Source organism: Belonocnema kinseyi, chromosome 2, assembly GCF_010883055.1.
Source record: "Belonocnema kinseyi isolate 2016_QV_RU_SX_M_011 chromosome 2, B_treatae_v1, whole genome shotgun sequence".
NCBI lineage: Eukaryota > Metazoa > Arthropoda > Insecta > Hymenoptera > Cynipidae > Belonocnema > Belonocnema kinseyi.
Genome location: NC_046658.1, coordinates 69,119,880 through 69,137,338, shown reverse-complemented (window position 1 = coordinate 69,137,338; position 17,459 = coordinate 69,119,880). Strand labels below are relative to the sequence as shown.

Below are 17,459 nucleotides of genomic sequence, written 5' to 3'. Positions count from 1 at the left end.
GAATTATTCCTCTACTAAGTAAATATAAACATTCTTTTTGATACGTTTTTTTATTAGAGAAATTTGTGCATAATTACATCGATTTTAATTTTACAGAGTGTGGCGGTATTTGGGATTGAATCGGGTGTTGATCAGACTTAAATTTTTGGATGCAGAGGAGGTTCTACGCACTCTCACTCTTATCGACCAGTTGAGAGGCGAGAGAGGAGTCGCTCCTTCGTCCCAGATGGACGTGACCGTCCATGTATTGCGAAACGGATCTCGGCAATGTCGGTTCGAAACGCGGTGCCTATTTCACGAACTTTAATTTTTCTTTTATCGAAATAACTTCCTCAACAGAAAATTGCCCTTCAAAGAAAATTACTCAGTTTTTCGATTCTTGGTGAGCGGAGCTAGACAAATAAGTAGACGTATGAAAGACGTAAATAGAGAAAACGATGTAAACAATTCGGATTGGTGTACCATATTTTTAAATGGTTCGAGAGAAAAAAAAATGAAAAATGCCTTTTAAATCATTCTTCATTTCCCCGGAAATTCATTTCTTAATCAATATTAGATATTACCAACGATTCGAGTTCCTTTTTGCGAACCTCTTGCTAACAGATGCAACAAATGCATTCACACGAAAAGATAATTAATAAAAAAAAAATCCATAAAAATTAATGTTGCTACAGATTTTTTATTCGAAAAAATTCTTTGTATCTGAAGTGACTTTTAACTGAATCGCTGCCAAAGCCAAAATAATCAGGTTTAGATTTTAGAGTTAAGGAAGGTTTGGTACAAAAATTGATGGTCTCGGTTGAAAATGACGTGTCGATTTAACTAAAGGAACAGAATTTGTACAATCTGTGGATATGTGAGAAGAAACCTGTGCAGAATGGATATTTAGAGTTTTTTATGTAATTAAGGATCTACGTTTCCGAAGAAAGAATCTACTCTTAAAAGTAAGTTTTCTTTGTATAAAGAAAAATATAAAAAATGTGTTGTACCCCAGAGAACATACAATTTATCGTGTTTGATTTGTAGGTTCTTTTGTTGCGCGAAAATTAGTTTTGTTTGCTGAATTCTGTTATTCTTTCTTTTTTTTCATTACATAGAATTATTATTCAATTGTTTCCTTATTTTGTAATTAAATTATTTCCCCAGAAACATTTTAAAAACATTTTAATTCTGTTTTGATCCTTTCACATTTTCTTTTAATTAAAAAGATTTCCGTATTTACATTATTTGTTTTGTTCGAAACATGTTTTTACAATAAACGAAATACTATTTCAATTTGAGTATCATGAAATTCATATAATTATTTTTGTTCTGAAAACTTCAATTTTTATTTTTGTTAATTTATTTCTTTAGAGTGACCTTTGTGTCTAGAATCTTCATTGATATTGATGTATAAATGTATATTTGTTTAATAATTTGTTTATTTATTTATTCATTTAATTGATTAATTCATCGGTCAATGATAAAAATATTAGTTTTCAAGAATTTATGTAAGAAGAAAACCATCAATGAATATGGTAGACAACCTCAATCGTCTTATTCTTCTTTTTTTATTGCAAACAAGTAACCTTCGCCTGTGTGTCAGTATCTCCTATGCGTCTGTTTTTTATTTCCACAAGAATCTGTGATAATAATTAAGTTAAATATTTCAATATAAACTTTGGAAACAGTAACACAAAATATATATATTCTTAAAAGAATAAAATAATAAATGATTCAAGTTATTTAAAGAGTCTAACATAAAAGAACTGAAGGGCCACACTGCATTGCGAAAACATTTCATGGCAGTCTTGACACGCACTACTAGCTTGGCGCTGTTTAATTTTGCTAAGTGTTTGGTTCAAACTTTTCTGCTGTATAGTCTCAGTCTTGGCGGTATCTACGAAATTTCATTACGAATTACAACAAATAATTGCATAAATGCTCAAGCAATAACTATTATTGCACTATTACACTCAGCAAAAAAATAATCTTTAAACAAAAGCATCGTCCTCTTGTCTGTCTTGTTTCGAACCAGATGAAAATCGTTTTAACACAAACGGAATTACTTGGCTGCAAGATTACGTGAAGTTTGTCGCAAAAGGATTATATTTTTTGAAAAAAGATTCTTTTTGTGACCAATGAAAATCGTCTCAACCTTAAATTCCTTAAATATAAGAGGAACTTCCATTTGTGTCAAATAGCATCATTTTGACACAAGAGGAAATTTCTCTGAGTGTACATATTTACGATAATAAAGAATAATTATTGAAGGTACTTGAAATCTTAATGTACGAACTGTATTCTTGAAAACGACTTTCTTAAGAATGTTTAAAAATATTTTCTTTTAATTGAATTATACAGTAAAATTGTAATAATTTATATAATGCTATGTGTAATTTTGATAATATTCCAGAAAATCAAATTTTAACATAAATTTATGATTTAAATGATTTAAATGATTTAAATGATGTATTGATTGCATAATTGATAATTAATCCTAAAGTATTAATTATTTCAAATAATAAGCGATAATTATTTCATAGCCTAATCGTAAGTATAATCATACAAACGTCATTATGTTCAATGTTTTATTCACAAATTACTTCCTTTAAGGTTTAAAAATTGTTCATGTTTTATTGAAATGCATATTACAATTTAATGAATTGTCATTCATATCCGACAAAAATGAAAAAAATTTTTTACTTTGAGATGTCTGAGTGTGTTACGGCGACAGGACGAAGTTACAGCAACATAATATGAAGTTATATCAAAAGTTCGACTGCCGGCGTATGTAGAAGATTTGCGGAAACTCATTTATTTATTTTTTAATGACGTTACTTTCAGTGTTTTATAGAGTTACTTAAGCAATAGCTCAGAAGTACTTTCTTGTTTTTTTTTCTAAATTAAAAAATAAAACAGTTACGCAAATTTTTAGGTTCCGAAATTGGAGTCCTTTGAGACGCGTCGATATTTGTCACTGGCCTTCTCGCACATAGTTATTTTTTTTGAAGCGTTCTTTTCGTGATTCAATAGAGCTAATCAATAGCTCGAAGTTACTTTCTTGTTTTTTCCTAATTCATAAATAAAAAAAGTTATGCAATTCTTTATGTATTAAAATCATAGTTTTTGGGACGCTCCGTTCCTTTGAAAAAGGTTTTCTCGGAGATGGCTGCATCTTTCAAGATATTCGATTCATAGTTTGATAAAGCCTAACAGTACCTCGAACAGTTTTAGAATTTTTTCGTTTGCAACTAATTGCGTGAAAGTTAGATAGTTCTTTGTTTCTCCTGTAAATTTCGCGTTTTGGCACTTCTGGCGATATATGCAGTGTGGCCCTTCAACTATATATTTGTAGAATTTTGTTAACATATCATATTGGCCTGCTCAGTTTTTTATAATTAGCTTTAAAAGATACATTAGAATTTCTTCAATTATAAGAAGGAAGACACAGTAAACGAGAGAAGTTAATTTATTTTACTTTTGATTAAGTTCATAAATATTGATAACACTTGTTGAAACTTTTAATTGCAAACTTTATAAATTTCTACGGTTTTTATTTAAAATCACGTTTGAACGCTTCCAGTTTTAAATTGCTAATTTCCAGTCAAGAATGATTAGTCTAGAGTAAACTAATTGTACTAATTGAATTGGTAAAAAAAGTTTAGATCATGTTAGTTGACTGAAATATTAGTCAAATTATTTTCACTAAAGTTTTAATAAATTTTTTAGTATACCTTCGGCGAATTTGTGAATGACTTTATTTATAAATACTGCATACTTTATCGAAACTAATTATTAAATTAAGAAAAATTCATAATTTTATCATATCGTATGTGAATTTGAAATAGGCCTAATTTCAACACTGTAAAAGTAAAATTTATAATTTTGAATCAAATAAGAATCACTTATCACTGTCCAGGAACAAAGAAACGATTACAAAATTTAAATTGGTCTAACTCTTTCGTGAATCCGTAATCTCAATGTGAAATTTCCGATTCACTGCGATTTCTAATTGAAATTTTCTTTTACTTATTAACCATCTATTCTATATCATATATATGGTCTACATTTGTTTAAAATGAGAAAAGCTAACTGAATGTAACACTCTGTTAAGTATAAAATGCTATACTCGGTTATTTATTTACAATTTTAAAATTATGTTCCAGATCATCCAATCCATATTCTTAAAAGAAAACGATTCACTACAGAATTTTTCAATCGCTCATTTTTGCCGAGGTCTCGCAACTTATGCAATAATTTTTAAAATTGCAAAGGAAAAATCAACTTCTATAATTACTGTAATTTGATATCTTTCATGAAAATACACAGTGTTGCCTATAAAATTATCAGTTAATTACAACTTACCTCTCATAGTGAGAAAATGAAAGATGTTTTCCTTATTCTGAAAGTTTGTTGAATATGGTTTAATAAAAAGTCAGTTCGATCAAAAGTTCCTAAATGATAAAATAAATAATTCAGCTCAGATGAATTAAAATATAAAATGTAACAAAATTATATTACAATTACTTGAATTTCTAAAAACTTGAAATTCATAATAAACGGAAAATTACAAACTTTTTAGAGTTAATATTTATGGTACAAAATATTCTGCCAAAAAATGGCATATTTTCATTTGTATATTGTGCAACAATTTAGTATTGCATTTGTTTTCACTATAAATAAAAATGTAATATCAAGCCTAAATCCCCTAGATTATAGATCAAATTTCACTCAACGGATGCTACTTTGTGTACAAGAGGGTCCCGTACTGGTTCCTAAAATGAATTGTGCATTTGAAGTTCTTTCAGGGAGTTTAGGGTAGTTTCTGAAATCGTTGGAGTAGGTATAGGACCTCAGAAGGGAGAGAAAAAACATTACAGTTCTTTACAGATTTGCCAGAAATTGCCTTTACTTTAGCATAGTTATTATTCTAACTTTCACCATGACGTATAAATGTGGCTTCAGGCTGAGAGTAATGAATCACTTACGCCTATAAAAGTATTCCTTCATTCGTTTTTGGGGTGGATAAGGGTGCTTTCTACTTTGAGTCTCAATTTACTTTTACGTGTTTCTATGCTGTTTGACATTTTGATCAATCATTCTAACATGAAAATCGGTTCTACTGAATCATTTGCATCACAATTTGAATAAATGTTGATACATATTCTATAGATTTCAATGGCACCTCATATAGAGTAAGAACCTTAACATTTAAAAAGCGGACTATTAAGATGTAGACTCAATTAATTGGTTTTAAGAGATAATAATTTCCGGGATTTATAGATTATTTTTTATTGTACATAATTATCCTCACCAGTGAGTCAATTAAAATCGATATTAATAAAAAATTTGATACGGATGAAACTCGATTTTTCTGAATTTTTATGAATGTAAACGAGATACACAATAAGATTCCTTGAATGTAAGAATAGATAATGAATAGATGTGCAAAGAACTGCATTTGATTAAACTCGGTGAAGGTTATTTCCGGGATTCACCGCAATATGTACGGTTATTATACATGCAAAAATTCTGATATCCATTTAAATGAACACATTTTGTTTAGATGAGTTAAATAAATTTGATTTAATCCGAAGAGAAAAGCCATTACTGAAGCTGGAAAGTTTAGATAAATTTATTTAGTTGAAAGGTTCAAAGATACCTTTTTCCGAGTTTATAATAGCTGCACTTTGTAGAGGGAAATAAGTGTACCTTCTCGGTGTACTATACAGTGATTGAAGGAAAGTCGATACGAGTAGATAAAATAAATTAGGCTCTGATCGTAAAATATCGAAACAGCTTTACAATTTGAAGAACTGTTCATCGTAATTCACTGATAAACTCTCTAAAGATTGATTTATTTACATCAGTAAATTACTCTCAAGTGCTTTTAAAAAAACCTACATATTGCACAATTTAAATTAAAAAATCGCTTAGTTTTTGAAATTTAATTAGAATCTATGTAACTGCATCACAATAAATTGACTCAACAACTTTCCTAATGGCTATAATAAACATAATCGCTTGTGCTAATGTGAACGGTAAAACAATACTTTTTTATTGCAACACCCACAAATGACATATACTACCCACAAGTTACTCCTTCAACATTTTTCAGTTAAACGGTACATTAATAACTATACATTAATATCTATTATATGCATTTCATCGATTCAATCAAAAAACTGAATTCTGTTCGTTTAAAGACCTTGAATACTAATGGGCCCGAGTGAAGACCTTTATATATTTACTTTGTGAAGCTCTTCGCCTGGGGTGCTTGCTAGAGAGATTGATCAGTGAAATCGGTCGGACACGCTGCTCTTATAAGGTCATTAGATTGCATCACAAAAATGCATTCGTGACTAATTATATATAGGGGAGACCACCCTACAGTAGATAATAATTAATTGAAAGCACAAATATACTTCACATAAATAATTCTAATTTTAATTAAATGACACGTCAAGTATTTAAAATACTTTAGTATTTTAAATTAATGATTATCTACTGTTTGTTTTATATTTGCTGTAGGGGGGTCTCCCCTACGGGGACAGATCCATGTAGATTATTCAAAAATTCAATTCTAACAAAAAATGCTTTCGACATATTAGACTCTGCAACCATCTTAAGCTTGAGAAAAAAATAAGTTATCTAATAATCATGATAATCATAAAATATGCTTAAATTCCTTTGTATTCATTTGAGATAAACTCAGTCGGCGTAGTTTATTATTTGTATTGGTGTTAAGGTTTTAGCCAGGTGAAATATAATTAAAAAGATGTTCAATGTTTTTTGTCTACTGTCCAGTAGACTGAAGTTCAACTGACTTTGAATTTTATTGAATTTATGTGCTTTCAATTATAGTAAAATTTCTTACAATCATGCATAATCTAGTTGAATGAAATCTAATTCCAATTTATTTATAATTTGGTTGAAATTATCTTGAAGTTAAATGAAGTCTTTCCAATTGGGACGAAATTTCGTACAATTTACTACATTTTAATTTGAATTGAGTTTCACTTATCTTCAATCAATTTTAATTCACATTGAATTTTCCATCCAAATCCATTGAATTCCTCTGAATCCCAAAGATGTTATATGAATTTTCCTGAATGAACCAACATACCTCAAAGAATATTTCATCATTAAATTTCTGTGGATTCCACTTGATTCCACTAATTTTCTCTGGATTCCAATAAATTCAGTGACTATTCAATAAATATAGTCAAAAACGAAGCCTGGTTTTTATAGTGAGAATTAGTGGACTCGAATTGAAATACACTTTTTATTTCGTTTAATGCAATGAAATAATTGGCAATAGATGTTGTTGGGTAATTGTTTGAACAATTTCTGTAAAAAAATTCTCAGTTTGGATATTTTTTAACAAATAGGCTCCATTTTTTGTATGAAATCCGCAAAAATGTCTTTCCGATTACTTTTTACTATGATACTTTACAAAATGACAAAAATAATTAATTGTTACAATAATATTTATGAACAGCAAAAGTGGCATAGGAAAGAGACATCGGAAAGACATTATTAGTCGATAACGTAAACAAAATTGAGAGTATTTGTTGAAAAATGGCCAACCTCTCAATTTGTTTTTGAATATTTTTCAAGTAATCAACAATTGCTACGAAGTTGCAAATTATCGACGTGAATAGTTATTGAAAATATTTTTTTTTGTAGATCCTGTAAAGAATTGAGCCTATTCGTTGAAAATAGCATAACTTTAAATTTATGTATGAAATTTTTTAAAATAATCAAATATTATTGTGAATTTGTTAAGTTTCATAGAGAATATAGTCACCGGAAAGACTTTCTTGCTTTATTTCATGAAAATTGAGCCTATTTGTTGAAAAATAGCCAAATTATTAAATTGTTTTCAAACATTGTTTAATTGATTAATCATTTTTGCGAATTTACTAGTTATCATGGCAGAAAGTTATCAAAAAATATTATTAATTGATTCCGTAAAAACTCGAGCCTATTCAATGCGAAATAGCCAAGCTGTTAATTTTTTAAAGCAAATTATTTAAACAGTTAACAATCCTGGTAAATTTGCAAATTATCATGACAAAAAGTCACCGAAAAAATATTCTTAGTTTATTCCATCAAGAAATGCGCCTATTAGCTGAAAAATAGCCAAACTCTGAATTTATTTATTATAGGTGTAAAGAGAATGAACGGTAAAATATGAGCTGCTTCAGACCAGATAAAAAGGGCTCAACGATGTTGTTAAGAATATCCTTTATTACCTATATTGTCAATGTTTCGAAACTTAAATGCTCTCCTCACCAGGAAACAGGAGTCCAATTTCAAAAATAAATCCTTAGAATAAAAATTTGGAAAAGCCAATATGTCTGTATGAAAGGAATCATGTTTTGAAACAATTCTCGTCCAAGTTAGTTCTGTGAAAAACAATTATATTGTAGTTGTACAGAAAAAAAATATTTTTTTATACGAAATGAAACGTATACGACAAAGAGAAGTGAAGTTGAAAATTAAAAAAAATCCTTTACCTGAAGTTATTGATATCTTAAATCTAATCATGTTAAAAGTTAAAAAAGGTAATAAAGTTGTTTAAAAAATTAATAATTATTGTTGTATTGCAAAGAACCGGCGCAATGAGTTATCGACATACATTCTTGGTTGATTCCATAAAATAATTGAGCCTATTCGTTGAAACATATCCAAACTATGAATTTGTTCATACAAATTGTTTAAACCATTGTCAAATAGCGTCCAGTTTAAAATAATCGTAATGAATTATTAATTTACCTCGCGTTTTCCATAAAAACTCCTGAGTTGAATGAGCTAATTATTGCCAATCTCAAAAAATAATTTTTGTTCATTAATTTATTAATAACCTGAAGATTTTTTTTAATTATGCTCATACACTGAAAATTATTTTTAGACAGTTTCGGCACGGGTCTAAAACCTTTATTAATAAATCTGTAAACATTAAAAAAGTGTAACTTTGAAAAGTTAAACAAAATTCAATTTTGTTGTCAAATAAAAAATTAACAAAACTTGTTATGAAAGATCCGAACAGACAAATATCTTAAAAATTAGAAAATCTTTCATTAAAAAAAAATAATGCCCAAACCGAATGAATATAGTGTAGGCTAAAGGTTGGTTTATCCACAATAACTGTTTTTCTCCCAGCTGTGCGCAGCTCGGGTAATAAAAATATAATCATCTGAAAGTAAAAGATTTAACCTTTAATTTGACTGCGCTTGAAGTTTCTAGAATGTCCTAGTTTGTTCTTAAAAGACAGCAAAAAAGGCTCATTTTCTCAAAAACCTGTAATGCTGGAGTAAATCTGACATCAGATGTGGATTCAGCGACTCGGCTGCTCTGATCACAAACCTGCGAAGGAAATCAGTTTTAGGAACGCACAAAACAGTTGACTAAAATCGTGATTCCAGTGTAATTTTATTCATGCAAAATAATTATTTTGCATCTCTAAAATTAATTATATCTCCAAGTAATTAATTATTTAGATACTTGGACTATTAATAATTTCAACAAAAAAGGTACGTTATCAATGATCAAATTATAAAATTAGAATATTTCTAGATCATCTAAACTGACCTTCAGTTTTTTTACTTGATTACACTAAAAACTATTCTTATTGTGCTGAAAGGATCCAATGTAAAACTGCAATATACATCATTTACACGTCGATAACTGCGAGATTTTTTCCGATCAAGAGACTATGCTATTTACTTTAAAAATAATGCATTATTACAAGTACAGAAAAAATAATTTAACAAGGCATTTTTTTTTAAATTTAAACATTTGTAGGTTGAGTTAATTTCAAATCGGGCAGGCTGTCCTAAAAAAATCAATGCTTTTTGTGTAACGCACCTCCTAAACTTGTTCAATTTTATTAAAACATAAATACATTTTTTTCTTTTCTTTTCAAAATAATTTTGAACCTTATTCCTGGGTCCTTAAACAGTCCTAGAATGATTAAAATTATTAATTAATGTAAATTTTCGTTCATATAATTATTGTTCGACAGGGAATAGAATTGATGGCACCAAACGATCAGAAAAGAACTGTGACCCAATTAGAGCAAAACTACCACGCCTTAACTTCAAAAACTATCCTTTATATGGGTTAAAATATTATATTTTGAGTTATGAAGATTGTATACGCCTTTCTTTGGATTTGTTGGTTATTAAATGACTTAAAAAGATAAATTTAACATTTTAACCTATATAGTGGATATTTACGATGCTTAGGGGTAGTATATTTGGTCTAATTGGGTCCAATTTTTCTTCCTGAACGTATGATACCATAAGTTGTATTCCCTGGAATACAGTTTGGCCAGTGCATATCAGTGATATCAAAATCTGCAAGTGGTCGTTCGATTTTGATAAAACTTGTGAAATTACAATGGTACTATTTAAAAGACATTTTGGGCCCAAAAGATTTTTTTTTTTAATATACAACATTTTGGGAGTAACGCCATATTGCAATTTTGGGTTTGATTTGATCAATTTTTTTATATTTCTGTAACCAATAATTAAATTTTGTTGAAATTTGAAGGCATTAGAGACAAAATTATATATTTTTCAAATAAGAAATTTTGAACTTTACCCTGAAAAAGTCCAAACAAATTTTGGATTCAATTTTTCGTAAAATGATTCATCTTTTTTTGTATAAGGATATAAGAATTCCTTATGAAATAACTTTTTATAAAAAAAAAAATTAATGGAGACTTTGTTGCCCGAGAACGTCATTATTCATTCCGCCAATCAGAAACTATGGAAGCTGCACTTTTTTTTTAATCTTCTTGGAAAAAAATTTTCCATGCTCAGCGTTGGTGGTGCTTGAAATGAAAAAAAGATGACTTGTAATGATAATTGTTATAAACAAGTTCTATTAACAAACACTGATTATTATAGATTGGTCATTTATAAATGATATTTCGACATTGATATTACTTACTTTAATCTCCTAATTGTCCCTAAATTATACTGATACTGACGTTACGTGTAAACAATCTATTATTCGATATTATTTCATGAAATTAGAAACAAATTATATAAACAAATCATTACGGTAGACATATATAGGCATAACAGAATAATACTAAATGACACACTTTCATTTGTAAATTCTTATAAATCTCATTCGCAACATAAATTAGGAACAATTGAATGGTCGGGAATCATAAGGGGCTAATCCTCATTCCGAAAATTATTCAGGATAACGGAAAAACTGTATCATTTGCTACTTTCGTGTAGCTTTTTATTAGCGTCAACAATATTGAGAGAAAATACTATAATCTACAACATATCAAGCTTTCAGAGCAATATTTGAACTGTGGGCTCTCAAAGTTTCCCGGGGGCTATTCCAAAACACATTTGGCAATCAGAGAGGCCTAACTCTCAAGCCATGCTTACATTTGCCCTACATTTATCATACGATTTACACTTTTTCTCATTTTTCTACATGAAAAACCGACTTGGGGGAATGATTTTTTTTAAATTGCTTTGAACACTCTCGATAATATTAACCTTAGTAACATTCATAGATATTTTCAACAATTAATTATATATAAACGAAAAAAATTAGAAATACACAAGCACGTTACTTGTTGTCAAACAGCTGGTTCCCGTATGTAGTTTGTAATGTTAAATAAGCGCACAAACGTGTTCGTAGTATCCATCCATATTTACCTTTTGAATCGACAAGTGGTACTGCAGACTTGTATTCTTTTCTTAAAACCTCGCGGAACTTTTAAAAAATCATGAATCTCGATAAGAATCTGTTGTGGGTTAGTCCCTTATGTTCACCGAGTATGTCTTGGGATAGCCCCTTGAAGAACTTTGTTATTTTATTAAAAATAGTCAAATTAAATGTTTCACTTTCTGAAAAGAGCACGACACGTATGAAAGATTGGAAAATATAAAAAAAATGAAAAAAAAAAATTTTGAAAATTTGTTGGGTTAGCCCCTTATGGTTCCCGACCATTCGATTAAGAAATAAAAATATTTTTTGTTGCCTTTAAATGTTATAGTAATGGAAATTTGTCCTAAACGAGATAGAAAAGGTTACGGAAAATTCTGTAACCATAGACAGTGCAATAATTTTAATATAATAACACGTGTAGTGTCTTATCTATTAATTTATTTTGATTAATTATTTTACATAAATTATTATTTTTAATTAATAATTACCTGATGTAGGCTTGTTATCTACTATAGGGTTGTCTCCTCTAATCCAGGAACCAAATCGTCTTCATTAATTTATTTTTAAATGAAAGATGATTTCATAAGTAATCTTTATGTTTTAATTTAACCAATATTAAAATGAGGGTAATTCACTAAACATTGAATCAAAAATTTGTTTACACTTTTTCCGGGCAAATTTTCAACATTTTACTCTAAAATTTTATAGTTTAAAAGTTAAAAATTTCATATACAATACCTCCAAATTTCAACAAAATTCAATTATCAATGCCAGAAATGTCGCTAACTCAAAAAATTCCAACCAAAAAATTTAATATGGCGTAATGCCCAAAATTAGAAATTTAAAAAATCCTTTAAACCCAAAATGCATCTTTTATATCACTATAATTTTCCTAAAATTAATTAAAATCGAACAAGCACTTACATTTTCTAATATTCCTGACGTGTAATGGTCCAATCATTAATGAATAATTTAAATTTTGTAGGTATTTTAAAGCTACTGGACCACGATTTGAAATTACTATAAAAATTAAAGGAAAATGTGAATTTAGACACCCTGCTATCTATGCTCATGTGAGACAATGATTTAAAACTGAAGTATATTATTTTGCAAAGGGAATAAGAAAGCATGTACCTTACAGATTTGTCGAAAATATTTTTTTGAAAAAGTTCTTAATATTTTATTTTTAAAAATTGAAAACGTGAATTAAGAAAAAATGGTCGACACTTTTGCGAGCAGTATGATATTTTTGAATCTAATACATTTATATACCTTAACCTTTACGATTCTTATATAATCTTTCATCTTCCGTCGAAATCTATATATCTCGATAATAAAATTTTGTAGCGTGATTAAAATTTAAAAAGGACTTAATTGAACAGTTTTGATAACTGGAGAATATCGCACCATAAAATTCTAATGTTGAGAAGAAAAATTTCGAATGATTTTATACATATTTTCGCAAAAATCTCGAAAATAACGCGAGATAGGAAAAAGTGTCAAGACATATTTTTCGAGCACTTTTACAGAGAAACGATTTTCTTCGAATTTGTTCGTATCTTGTATTATTTTGGCAAACAATATGAATTTTCGTTTTTCAGGGGAAAAATTCTTACTTCTCTCCAAGGCGCGGGCGAATGGATTCAACAGAAGGCGAAAAATTCTATCAGAATTAGGAAGAATTAAAGTCGAAAAGAATTTTCGGCAAATCGGTTAGAAACTTGTTGTCTTATTCCTTTAGAAAAATAATACACGTATTTGAGTTTCAAATAATGTACTTTTGTATACAAATTTTATATATAAATTAAATGATTTATATTATGCAATTATAAATAATTATAAATTCAATTATAAATAAATTGCAGAAAATTTTGTAAAATTCTGTGTGAACCGTTCAGACGACATTTCTGCTATTTTCTGTGATCCACAATTCTAAATCTATTTTAAAATGATTGATTATTCGTCTTGTCGATGGTAGTGTTCTCTGATCAAAATCGTTTTCAATCTCCATTAAATACGATTTCCATAAAAGAGGGAAAATCATCTAACGACCTGCTTTTCCTTTTTAGTCACTCTCCTCGGCGAATCTCACGACCTTAGTCTGATTTTTAGTGCGTGTAAAGTTTTGTCCTTTTATAGGAATTCACTTTGTAATCACGATTAAATTTAATAATAAAGGGGAAATTAAGTGAGAAGGTCAACATTTTTACAGAAATTTTAATTAATAAGTGAAATATATATTCATTTAACTATGTCCTTTTATTTTTAAATAATTGAGGAAAGTAGAATTTTAAAACTGATTTGGTTATTTTCAATATCATATCTACATATTTCATAAAATATTAAAACAAAACATGCAAAAAGATTCTACAGAAATTTCTCTATGTCAATTCTGTATGGAAAATATATACGGAATGGAATTTCTATACACAGGTGGAACAAACGTGGATTTATACCCCATAAAATTACGAATTTCAAAAAAAAAATCTGTATCACAGTTGAAATGATTTATATACATAAGTTTGATAAAATATATATTTTTTTAATTACAAGAACTTTTTTTATCAATTAAATTTTATATTTCGACTATTTTTAGACATAATAATAAGTACGGAAGCTTGATTTTATTCGAATGAATAAATAGTGAATACAGAACAAGTTAAAGTGTTTAAAATAATCGTTAAATTATTTATAAAATATGTAAGAGCCCTAAGAGGGTTAGTTTCTTCAAATGAATTTCTATAGGAGGATCTTTACAAAAAAAAGGTATCAATTTAATCCAGAAAACGTGATCCGTGAAAATTTACATTCCCAGCCTCAATTGCTCTTCAAAGTTCGGAGAAAAGGGTGGCGGCGCTAGCAGGACGTCCACTCAGCGCCGCCACCTACGAAAACTCACTACAAATTATTATGGTGAGATGAACGATTGGTGGACACTTTTTTGCTTTTTTTTGCTCTCTGATGACATATATTATGTTTACCGAAAAAGTACCCCTAAGTCATACATACCTACCCCTCGTGAGCAAAAACGTTTTGAACGTTGGTAAACCATCTTGAATAATGTAAAAATGATTTAGAACTCCAAATTAATTACATGACACTTAAAATTTCCCCTCATAGTTCAAGGTGGTTTTCAAATTTTTAAAACGTTTTTGATTACGAGGGGTAGGTGTGTAGTCTTACGGGTAGTTTTTAGGGAACGTTTTATATATCATCGGAGAGCAAAAAAAGGGCAAAAAATATGAACTACCAGTGTTTTCTAAGTTGTATTATTTGTTATGATTTTTTCATACATATAAATGTTCCGCTGCATACGTTCACGTGGAAGGGTAGTTTTTAAGGAAAATTATAAAGAGGGGGAAATTTTCAAGAGTCATGTAATTAATTTAGAGTTCTAAATCATTTTTACATTATTCAAAGTGGGTTTCCAACTTGTAAAACGTTTTTATATTCACGGGGGGTAGGTATGTATGATTTAGGGGTAGTTTTTCGGGAACGTACTATATATTATCAGAAAGCAAAAAAGAGCAAACAAACATCAACTCAGCGTGTTTTCTTAATTGTCTTGTTTTTTATGCTTTTTCATACATATATATGTTCCACTTCATACGCTCACGTGAAAGGGTAGTTTTTAAGGGAGACCATAAAGAGCGAAAAATTTTCAAGTGTCATGTAATTAATTTGGAGTTATAAATCATTTTTACGGTGTTCAAGGTGGTTTTTAAATTTTCAAAACGTCTTTGATCACGAGTGATAGGTATGTATGACTTAGGGGTAGTTTTTAGGGACCGTATTATTTATAATTGGAGAGCAAAAAAAGAGCACAAAAATATCAACTAACCGTGTTTTCTTAATTGTATTGTTTTTTATGCTTTTTTCATACATATATATGTTCCGCTGCATACGTTCACGTGAAAGGGTAGTTTTTAAGGGAGACTGAAAATAACGAGAAATTTGCAAGTGTCATGTAATTAATTTGGAGTTCTAAATCATTTTTACATTGTTCAAGGTGGTTTTTAAATTTTCAAAACGTTTTTGATCACGAGTGATAGGTATATATGACTTAGGGGTAGCTTTTGGGGACCGTATTATTTATAATTGGAGACCAAAAAAAGAGCACAAAATATATCGAATAACAGGGTTATCTAAGTTGTATTATTTTTTATGCTTTTTAATACATATATATGTTCCGCTGTATACGTTCACGTGGAAGGGTAGTTTTTTGGGAAAATGATGAAGAGGAGGAAATTTTCAAGTGTCATTTAATTAATTTGGAGCAATAAAAAAAGGTTTACATTGTTGGAGATGGTTTTCACACTTTTAAAATGTTTTTGATCACGAGGAGTAGGTGTCTAAGACTTAGGGGTATTTTTTTGGGAAACGTGATATATGTCATCAGAGAGCAACAAAAAATCAAAAAAATGTCCACTAATCGTTCATCTCACTATAATAATTTTTAAGTTAGTTTTCGTAAGTGGCAGCGCTGAGTAAACGTCCTGCTAGAGCCATATTTTGACATATTGCGATATAATTCGATCTCAGGAGATTGAAAATAAAATTTTCAAAAAATGTCCTTACGTGTGAGTGTGTGTGTTTGTAACTTTTTACTGTTCACCATATCTCGAAAACTAAAAGAGATGATCATGAAATTTGGACGAGTTGTAGCTTCGACGCATCGATCGACCTATGGTTGAACCTTTTATGACTTACCAGTATCGATTTATGAAGTTTCAAAAAATGGTTTATTCTGTTTATATGTGAAAAACTTTTTTGAGATTCAAAATACAACAATACGATATCTAGTCTTTTTGTTCGCAACTTCGAGACCCATCGATTGACCTATTTTTTAACCTTTTATGACCCACCAGGAACGATTTATAAAGTTTAATAAAACGTTGCGTATTCTGTTTTTGTTTATAGAAAACAAAATTTGTTCATATTAATAGAAATATTACAGTACTGTATCTGATACGTTTTTTCGAATCTTCGAGACTCATGGAATAACCTATTGATGGACATTCTATGATCGCTTATCATCTATAGCAATACCGATTTATGCATTTAAGAAATACATTGTTTATTTTGCTAATTCGCGTCTTCTAGGCACATTGATTGCCCAACTGAAGGACCTTACAAGACCTACCATAACATAACAATATCGTTTTTAAATTTCTTAAAAAAATTATTTACTTTGTTTTTTTTCAGGATTTCCCTTTAAAATTGGGAGTACAAGGGAATATAATATATAATATAATATTTGATATAATTGCTTACGTCTTCGAGGTGCATGGGTTCACCTACTAGGCAGTCTGATAAGTACCTGAAAATTCTAACAGATGGCATTAGTATTCACTAATGTGAACCATTTTCGTCGAGCGTGATCCTTCAAATGACGCCTGTCAAAACTTCAGCCATTTATGTTTACGCATTTACAAGTTACAGCACTGAGAAGCGACTAACCTCCGAGTTTTTTTTTAATATGGAAAAATCTGAGTTTCGAGTTTTGATCAAACACTACTATCTTCGCAAGAAAACGATATCCGAGACCAAGCCAAGCTGGATAAGTATTACTCGGACTCTGCACCGTCGATTGGAACGATTCATAAGTGGTTTACCGAGTTTAGTTGTGGCCGTACGAGCACAGTTGATGCTGAACGATCTGGGCACCCAAAAGAGGTCACTACACCAGAAAATGTCGAAAAAATCCATGATATGATGTTGAGTGATCCCAAAGTGAAATTGAGAGAGGTAGCTAATGCTGTAGGCAT

General features: G+C 29.5%; 1 protein-coding gene across 1 annotated transcript in view; it reads left to right on the top strand.

Moving 5' to 3' along the window:
* The first annotated feature begins 250 nt into the window (after positions 1-250).
* LOC117167300 (UNC93-like protein) overlaps positions 251-17,459 on the top strand; it is a 41,576-nt gene continuing 24,367 nt past the window's right edge. The window contains exon 1 of the mRNA XM_033352132.1: positions 251-944. The gene's annotated coding sequence lies outside the window, so the exon portion shown is untranslated. The remainder of the gene's footprint in view (positions 945-17,459) is intronic.